Source organism: Pyrgilauda ruficollis, unplaced genomic scaffold (genome assembly GCF_017590135.1).
Source record: "Pyrgilauda ruficollis isolate IOZ18807 unplaced genomic scaffold, ASM1759013v1 scaffold54, whole genome shotgun sequence".
In the NCBI taxonomy this organism is placed as follows: Eukaryota; Metazoa; Chordata; class Aves; order Passeriformes; family Passeridae; genus Pyrgilauda; species Pyrgilauda ruficollis.
Genome location: NW_024527044.1, coordinates 6,159,530 through 6,169,347, shown reverse-complemented (window position 1 = coordinate 6,169,347; position 9,818 = coordinate 6,159,530).

Sequence of the window (9,818 nt, the reverse complement as noted above, 5' to 3'; positions counted from 1 at the left end):
GCTCCCACTAACTAGGTCTAAACTGCATTTCAGGCTCAGAGAGCCAGCAGAACCATGTGGACATGCTACAGGCATCCTGGAGGCAGCAATCCACAACATTAGAGCTGGGTCAGGCAGCAGGCTCTGTCTGACGTGGCTTCCTGCCTCACACCCTCAGGCAAACCTCTGAAATTCCTTCTCTCCCAGGGTTTGAGGCACCTGAACCAGGTAAAGAGCAGGAAGAGGAAAGCAGGGGATCATCTGACTGGGGAGAAGCCACAGAGCTGGAGTGCAAACAGGGGTGTGAGCATTAAAGGAGATACCTGGAGGACAAGGTCTCACCAGGTTCCAGCTCCTGGCAGCTTGTGGCACATGGAGGCGGCCTCTGCTTTCCACTCCTGACCCTATAAATCCATCCTCAGATTGCCAGTCAAGCTCACTGGCACCTAAAACACCAGCCATGGAGCAGAAGTGATGCACGAGTGCCAAGATGCAAATGAGCAAGAAAGAGAACATTCATCAGGAAAATAATTGTGTAGAAGCGAGACATGAGAAGTTTGGGTAAGGCCAGAATAGATGTAAATATCAACAACACTACAACATTTTTAGCTGAATCATTTTTCTCTCTGTAACAAAGTATCTTGATAAATGAGAACATGTTATGAGACTATATCAAATAAATTTTTCAACATCTATCACTAACAAGTAGCCTTTAAAATTAATTTTTACTTTTTCATTATGATTACATAGAAATTATGCATTAAAATTAAATCTTCAGTTAAATTAATTCTGAACACATGTATATAACTGTATATAAACCCTTTCTAATGTTGTCTCCTTTGTGCATCCTAGAAGATAAACAGATGCATTTTGATGTCTACATTTCAGCACTGCGTATTCACACATGTATGTACACATTTTACTCTAATATTGATATTAGAAAATGAAAATTTCCAATTACTAAGAAAATCTTCTTCTGCATTATTCACACTTTATGCATCATTTTTTTGGTCACATATCTTTCAGAATCTCTTAGTATCATAATCCTAGCTGCTGAGCACCACGAGTGAAGATGGAAATAATTCACATAGTTGCCATTTTCAAAACTTTTCTCCTTTCTTCTTTTCCTACATTTTTCTCTTTTATATATCCCACTATGGAAGAAACGGTCATCCTTATCCATACTCATCCACAAACTGAACTTCACAATAGAATAACACTGCCAGCCATGAAACTATCATTAATTCCCTTTTACCCCTCCCTGTGGCCACTAATTTCCACCTCTACACTCCTGCCTGCCTTCTCCTCAGGTATTTGGCACTACGTTCATGCTCCTGCACTTGAAAGTCCAAGAGCTATCCATGCTTGTCCTCAGATAATATTTTTTTTTTTTCTGACGTAACAAGCAAATCCTTTCAAAGAGGACTGAGACTGGTGGAAAGCAGAGGACATGCAAGACCATCAAGCCAGAAGAAAGAGGAAGAGAGAGTAAAGACTGGAATAATCTCTTTCAGAAAGGAGCAATTTATAATCATAGAATCACAGGATGGTTTGGTCTGAAAGGAACCTTAAAGATCATTCAGTTCTATACCCCTGCTCTGGGCAGGGACACCTTCCACCATCCCAGCTTTCTCCAAGCCCTGACCAGCCTGGCCTTGGACATTTCCAGGGATGGGGCAACCACAACTTCTCTGGGGACCCTGTGCCACCACCCCAACAGGAAAGATTTTTTTTTTCTCTAATATCTAATCTAAATCTCATCTCTTTTAACTGAAAAGCATTCCTCCTTGTCCTGTCCCTATTTGCTCTCCCTTTTTATTGTGAGTTCCTTTATGTACCATTCATCAACTTTGCCTTTTCATCTAAATGTCTCCATGACATTTAAAAGGAGCAGGTGGAGGGTGGGGGTGACTTCCTGTCTCGCTGGGTCTTTGTAAAGAAATTGTCTAAGAATCATAAAATAAGTGTCTTTTACTAAACTTTATTCTCAAAGTGATCCCATGGCTTTAATAAGGATATAGTCCTAGGAATGAAGCACTATCAGACCCCTGTGGGGTCTCTGTCCCTGAAGCCAAATATCCTAGTCTAAGTATATTTCAGTAGCATAAATATTTTTTAAATGCTTACAGACCATTTTTATTTGCTTTTTGTGATTTTTTTTCCAGCATGATTATTAAGTGCTAGCAGAATTATTTTAATGAATAATTTTCAGACATTTCGTTGCTCATGAGCTGTTTGCTGCAACTATTTGATGTTTGTTACTCAAGATGTATGATTAGCTGTGCAAGTCATGCATAATTCCTTCTGATTCTCCCTTCGAAGATTATTTTTTTTAAGTAGATGGTGAAGCATGATGTCTTTTATAAATGTTTGGAAGAATATTGTGTTGTACTAACATTTGTGAGAACATGTTAATTTATGGAGGATTACACAAATACTCACTCTTGTCCACCTGAGCACTCACTGACTTTATTTCAGGGTTTCTGGAGTTTTTAGCACATTCAATTTTTTTTTTCTTGATACCTCATGATGGCTTATTTTAGGCTGTGCCACAACCAAGATGCTAAAAAAAGAAAAAGGGAAAAAGTGTATTGAAAAATGTTGTAAATGAAATATAAAAGTTTTCTTTTCCCCTTATGAAAACATACACAAATTAGAGTTTTTAATATTTCTACCATTCTTCTTTTCTGTGGTGAGTTTGCTCGCTTCATTTTATGAACAGTTCATTCTATTAGTTGGAACAGCTGGATGCTGGGCTAGCCAAAAAAAATTCCTAATTAACTGCATTTTCTTGCACTATTTACTATCCTTTGATTTTTCTCCTACTAAGACTTCTGTGAAGAGAAAAAAAGAAAGTATTAGAAATATATTTCAACCAATTTCTTTTTATTCTTTATGTTCTGAGTTCGTTGTTTTGGATTCTTTTTTTCATATTCTCATAATTCTCAAAGGAAAATTCATTTTTTTATACCAGAATTAACCCCCCAAATAAGAAATAATATGTAAAGGAGATCTCAGCTTTCTATTAAACCTCAGAGGTTTTGGATTCTCCTATCAGATTTTTCAGTGTTCCTTCATTGGGATATTCAGTGGAGGGATACAAGGAGTTTACAAAGTTGAATGTGCAATCCCAATGTGCACTTTTTTATTATTTCATGAAAGGGAAAAAAGAAGGCAAAAGGTCCTTCATTGGGATATTCAGTGGAGGGATACAAGGAGTTTACAAAGTTGAATGTGCAATCCCAATGTGCACTTTTATTATTATTTCATGAAAGGGAAAAAAGGCAAAAGCAGATCTTGTCAGTCCATGAGGTGGGTGATTCCTGAAGTACCCTACCTAAAATATGCCCTTTCTGCAAAAGTCTAATCACCACACTATGATGGTGCAGGAGGTACAAAGGCTCCAAGAGGATTGTAAGAAGATGCTGGAGCGGTAAGAATTGGCACATGCAAATTTAAGGCTCAATTTAACAATCCCTGTCAGATTTAGCAAAACCCAAACTGTAACAAAGGGACTTTAAATTAATATTCCAGGAGCATAAACCCATTCCTCTGCCTCTGGTAAAAGAACAGCAAGCTGCAGACCATGACTACGGCTTGACAGCTAAGCTGGCAAATTCCTCAGTCACAGCAACTAAATTTGACAGGGATCATCAGTCAGAGTCTTTAGCAGGTCCACTTTCTCCTTTCTCCAGAGAGGAGCTCATGCCATCCACCTGCTTGCTGCAGTGTGGAGCCTTCACCCACCTCAGTTACTGGAGGTTTCTACGAGATTTTTTTCCTTCCCTTGCTTCCCACTTCTGTCAAATCACCACTGCTTCTATTTTACATTTGCAAGGACTTAAAAAAGTATAATCCTACAAGGGACCTAGGAAAGTTCTTACTTTCCTTTATTTTTTTTTTCCCTTGATGGAACTATTGCCACAAATATGAGCTAAACCTGAGATTAAAATAAAAATTTACTAACACTTTCAATTGGCTTAATTTTTAAGTGATAAACTCTCCTAACTCTTAGTGATTCAATTCTGTTGATTTGCACAAAAACTTATAATGGCTTGAGTTGGAGGTAATCTTGAAGCTCATCTCATTCCACCCCCCTGTAATGGGCAGGGACACTTTCTACTACACCAGGCTGCTCAGAGCACCATACAACCTAGCCTTGAAATAAAACTTGAAATGAAATTTGAGTAAAACTCATCTAAAGCTGTATTCCCACCTATGATTTGTGACAGAAAAACCCGTGGATCTCCCATGAATATGCATATTATGTGCAAGGAGCTCCAAAAGCACAGGAATTTGTAAGTCGAATTCATTATTGTTTGGTTTTACATTTTTAGGATTCCCCCGCAATCATTTTCCAATTGTGCAGAGATGAGGCAATGTTCGCTCCTCCATGATGCCTTGTTCCACTTCCAGCTTTGAGAATACCTTTGCTTTTCCTTGTCCAAATTCATTGAAATCCTATAAAGCCTCCCCCAAAATGGAAATTATTCAAAATCATGGCCTGTAGTTGCTTGGGTTTGTTTTTATTTTCCTGTTTGTTTGTTTGAGTTGGGCACTAGGGACATCACACTTAATTCCAGTGACCTTCCAAGCACAGACTACCTTGTGTTCTGAGTTTACAAAAGGCTTGCAAACAAAAATTTACCTACTGACTCAATTTTCCTTCCTAGTTTTTTATTTCACCATTCCTGTTACACATTCTAACTATTTTTAAAGTGCTATGCTTTGCTGATAGCACTTGCAAATGCCCAAATTATGAACCACCAAATTATTACAACCACTAAAAAGCTTTGTCCAAAGAATAATGTAATGAGGAGTAGGTGACAGGGGGACCTTATAGCTCTCTACAGCTACCTGAAAGGTGATTGTGGCTAGGTGGGGGTCAGGCTCTGCTCCCAGATAACAAAGGACAGGACAATGGGAAATGGCCTCAAGTCATACCAGGAGAGTTTTAGATTGAACATTATGAGCATTTTCTTCACAAAAGGAGTGGTCAGGCAATGGAGCATCCTATTCAGAGCAGTGGTGGAGTCACCATCCCTGGAAGTGTTCAAAACATGAGTAGATGTGGTACTTCACACCATGATACTAATCCCTGTGATATTCAAAGGCTGGATTGATGATCCCAGAGGTCTTTTTCTGCCTTAATGATTCCATGTGTGATTCCATGACTGGGGAACATCAGGGAGATCTCCTTAGCAAGTTTTGAATCAAGACCACAATTTCCAGCTGCAAAGCACTAATAAAGTGCATTTTTATGGATCTTTGCAGCTGATAGTAGATACTTTGAGCTCTGCAATGCTTATCCCAGGCAGCCAGCACTGATTTATGCTGGACTTATAGAACCACAGAATCATGGAATTGTTTGGGTTGAAGGAAACTTTAAAGATCATCCTGTTCCACCCCCTGGCATGGGCAGGGGCAACTTCCTCTATTCCAGGCTGTTCCTAGCCCCATCCAACCCAACCTTAAACACTTCCAGGATGGGGCAGCCCCAATTTTTCTGGGCAAGAGCAGTATAACATCTCTTATACTCAATGTACAAAGCCCTTGCTGCGTGCACTGCAGAAAAATCACCCACTGAGTGGAACACAAACTGGAAGAATCACATCCCCTACTTCAGTTAGAGCCAGGATAATCTGCTAAACAGTGACAAGGTGCACATTCCGTGCATCTCAGTGCAGCTTTTGCAGCACAAGAGGATGAGGAGAGCACGCTGACACATAACACACACATGAGTCGAGCAGCCTTAAAAGCCTGCAGCAAAGGCAATGCTGGAGATGGAAAAGAAAAGTCTCTGAAAGCCAAGATCTGACTGGGAGTGAAACTTAAAACAGCTGAAGAACACTCTGGTGCGAAGTGCAGCTTTGACAGCAACTCTGCCATGCAGGGAGGAAAAACAGGAAAGTGTTTCTCGGTGCTGAGCAGAGTAGGAGTTAAAATGATGAATAGTCCTAATGAATAATTCCTGGAAGGGGGGCTCTACGGTAGTAAACCAGATTTGTGTAATCGTTTCTCATTTAAGTTCTGCCGCTAGTTTAAAGAAATTGAATGAATTACTGAGATTCCTAATGAGACAAGCCTGTTTTTCTGGAGATAATTGACATAGTAGCTCACAGTAAATAATAGTGACTTTAAATATTGCCAGTGCTAAATGCTATAAAGTTTAAAGTGTTTTCATCAGTCAGGAAAAAAGGGAGCCAGGGAGGGCAGATCTCTTCTTCTGTGCATAAACAAACATAAGAATTGGTTGAATTCAGGACATTTGTTTTTTATGAAGGAAAAAAATAAAAGTACCAACTAAAAATATTCTCCCCTGAAAGTTCTGTAGATCCTACAGAATAAATGTTGTAAACAAACTTTGTTCCCTGACTTTGAAGTTTTCCTTACCCGTTTCCCCCAACTTATAAAAATTAGACTATTTATAAAAGTGCATAAATTGTAATTTAAGTAAAAAGCCTTGAAATTTTTATCAAAAGCATTCAAATTAGTCTCTCCCCAGGTCAGCTAATGAGTTGTCATGAGCTGGCCTCTTACTGTAGTGCACCTCCTGCAGACTAAGACAGTGAACCATGTTTTCATCAAAGGAAATGCTCATTAGTAGAGCTTTCAGAAACTGATTTGATTATAGTTTCACTTGTTAAAGTGAAATATTTTCAGCTCATTAGGATGATTATGATTCAAGGTCATCTTTTGAAGCTAGTCCTGTCAATATGAGATAAATGGGCCCTCATCTTTTTCCCTTCTTTACGTCTGTGCTTTTTAAACTCTTCTGTGCAAAAGTTCCATAGCCATAATTAATTTTTAGTTCTTCTTTTACAAAGCTGCTTAAAAAAAAAAAAAAAAAAAAAAAAAAAGAGAACAAAGATTTTGGCTACCAAAAAGGCATTGAAGAACTATTAAGAGAAGGAGGAGGCTATCTTGTTTTAGAGAAATCAGAGAAAATCCTTGAAAAGTTCAGCTTTTGAAATCCAGCTATTTTCTCCTTGACCTCTTCCAAAGTTTCTAAAAGGCACTTTGTACATATTTTTGCATGTATCTTTTAATCTCAAAAGTGTAAAACGAAACTGAAAAACCACCCAAGAAGTACTGGTGGCTTATTAGATATCTTTGCTTTTATGGCACATGATAAATTTAACACCTTTTAAAGTCCTTTTTTTGGTCTCTCCCTTTATATTCACCACTTAATCTCTAAGTGGCTAAAAAAGCCATTTAAACATAAAGGGAAATACTACTGACTTCTATCCACATCCTGAGAAATATTCCATCTACATAGGGCTTGCAACTGAAACATAATTGGTCAGATATTGCCTCAAAAAAAGGCTTGAAAGACAAGGTCAGGAGGTCAGGTTTTGTGCCCAACATACCAGACTTGAAAGCTGTATATTAAAACAGGGAAAAAAAAAAAAAAAAAAAAAAAAAAAAGGCAGATTTCGTCTCTCCAGTACCAGGAAAATTAGTTTAAAAGTGACATAGATTTCAATTCCCCACAGTGAGCCTGCAAGTGGCCCACCAGTCTGGATTATTGGTCCAGACTGGGATATGTGATGTGGGTGCTGGGGAGAGAGGCTGGGGAGGAGTAAGAAGTGAATTAATAGACTTCGAGATTAACTGTCAAATGATAAATGATTAATCATTTTGTCAACAAATTATCCACAATGAAGCCTTGCCTCCACACCAAAGCACTACCAATTATACCAGTGTAATTGCATCTGGGCAACCTCCCTAGCCAGAGCCCAGTAATAGAACTATTTATCCAATATGGTTTGCTCCCAAAAGGGGAATACTCTTAGTGCAGCATCCTTGTACTTGTATAGCTGAGCTCATGCTCAGGCTTAACCACCAGCCTTTGATTAAAAGAAATAAATAAACTCCCCTGTAAATGAAATATACCTATGAACACAGGTTACTCTGCCTGCTCACACCATTAAGACACCTTTTAATTAGGACAGATATAAAATCTGGTTGCAGAACCCAAAAATACCTTGTCCTTCCTGCTGGATACATACCTTTCTTGCTGTGGGTCCAGCTCTGAGGAGCTTCTTCTATGTTGGGGTGCAGTAACAAATAGTTCTACAGTTACTGAACTAATTAAACTTACCATCCTAAAGGTTTATGTCTTCTGGTTGAGTTTTTAAATTGATTCTTGATATCACTGACCTGCTTAATCTAACAGATCAACAGGGGGTGGTTCTTTTTTTTTTATGTGTTTGTTTGGGGGTGAGTTTTTAATGTATGTATTTTTAATTTTTAAATTTAATGTTTTATTTTTATTTTATATAATTATTTTATTTTATTTTATTTTATTTTATTTTATTTTATTTTATTTTATTTTTAAATGGGGACCTTGAAAAGCAGACAGAGCTCCAGTGTTGTACCAACTCCCCAGTAAGGAGGCACATTCTACCTGGGGGCTTACCTGCAATGTAGCTCCAGCTATTTTAAAAACTGATCGAAGTGATGTGGATTCTGTTATTTCCATTTGCTTGTCCTGTGACTTTCAATAAATCACTTCATGCTTCTGTGATTCAGGCTTTTTTTTTCTTTTTTTATTTTTTTATTTTTTTTGTAATCATTGCTATTAATTTCAAGCAAACCAAAACAGAAAAAAATTTGCACTAGCCATGCACACTGAGGTATGAGCCAAGCAAATATACTTCGTGGGTTCCATTGAGACAGTGGAGGCAAGTAGGAACTTTCAGAAATAATTATCAGATCTTAGAAGAAAGAGTGAGCAGGATGAATTACCTTTAGGATATGTCTGCTTTGGACTTTCTAAATTAGAAGTTTATTTAGCAATTCTCATCTTAAATCTGCCAGCTTGAGTGCAATCACAGCACTTTTCAAGGAAGAGCTGATGATTTTAATCTGAGGTCTCAAAAAAAGTGAACAATTTATCACTTCCTTTGGTAATTTGTCCCAGTGTTGAGCAGCTAAGGTTATTTCAGATGTCTTTCTTTAATTGTTTGACTAACTTCCATCTGGTGCTTCACTTTTTGGTTTTCTCTTTTCGGTCACATGAACTTGAAACCATTGACAACACAGGACTCCAGGATATTTATTTTCTGGAGTTTTTATTGCTCCCCAGAGAATTATCACTGCCCCAGTGGTGACAGAGCTCAGTAAGTGTTTGGCCAAAGCTCTTGGGCACAGGGTGGGATTGTTGGGGTTGTCTTGTGCAGGGCCAGGAGCTGGACTAGGTGGTCCTTGTGGATCCCTTCCAACTCAGGATATTCCATGATTTTATGACAAATGAAAGCCACAGCTTCACTGAGACGTGGGTCCTCTCCAGGAGTAACAGACGGAAAAGAGATGCTCTGACCTGCTGGTATTCTCCTTCTCCTTACTCCATGGGCTTGTCTCTATGCATCAGTTTGCTTAGAAAGCAGTCACTGTGTCCTGCTGAGCAGATTCATTTTTCATTCTGCATAAAAAGAAAGAAAAAAACAGATGGAAAAGAGGAAAGGGATTCCAGACAGACAAACTTACTCTCCAAGTCTTGGGAGGGAGGAAGATGTTCACAGAAAGCTGAATTAAATAAAGATATTGCACTAAAAAGGCTTTTATATTCAAGATTTTCAAATAATTTCAATATTCTGAAGGAGTTCAGATTTTCAGGAGATAGACAAATATCTGATTTCAGACTAATATCCTATTTCAGTGAGTAAAATGAGGTGTGTGGAAACAAATAAAGCATTTGCAGTTATTCCACAGGGTGTGCCAGAGCCATAAACAGAACCAGAACTCTTCTGCTTTACCAGGTTTGCCACACAATGGGCTTTATTCTTTAATCAAATGAGCAACAGGGAAGAATTTTTTATTTTGACAAAAAAAGT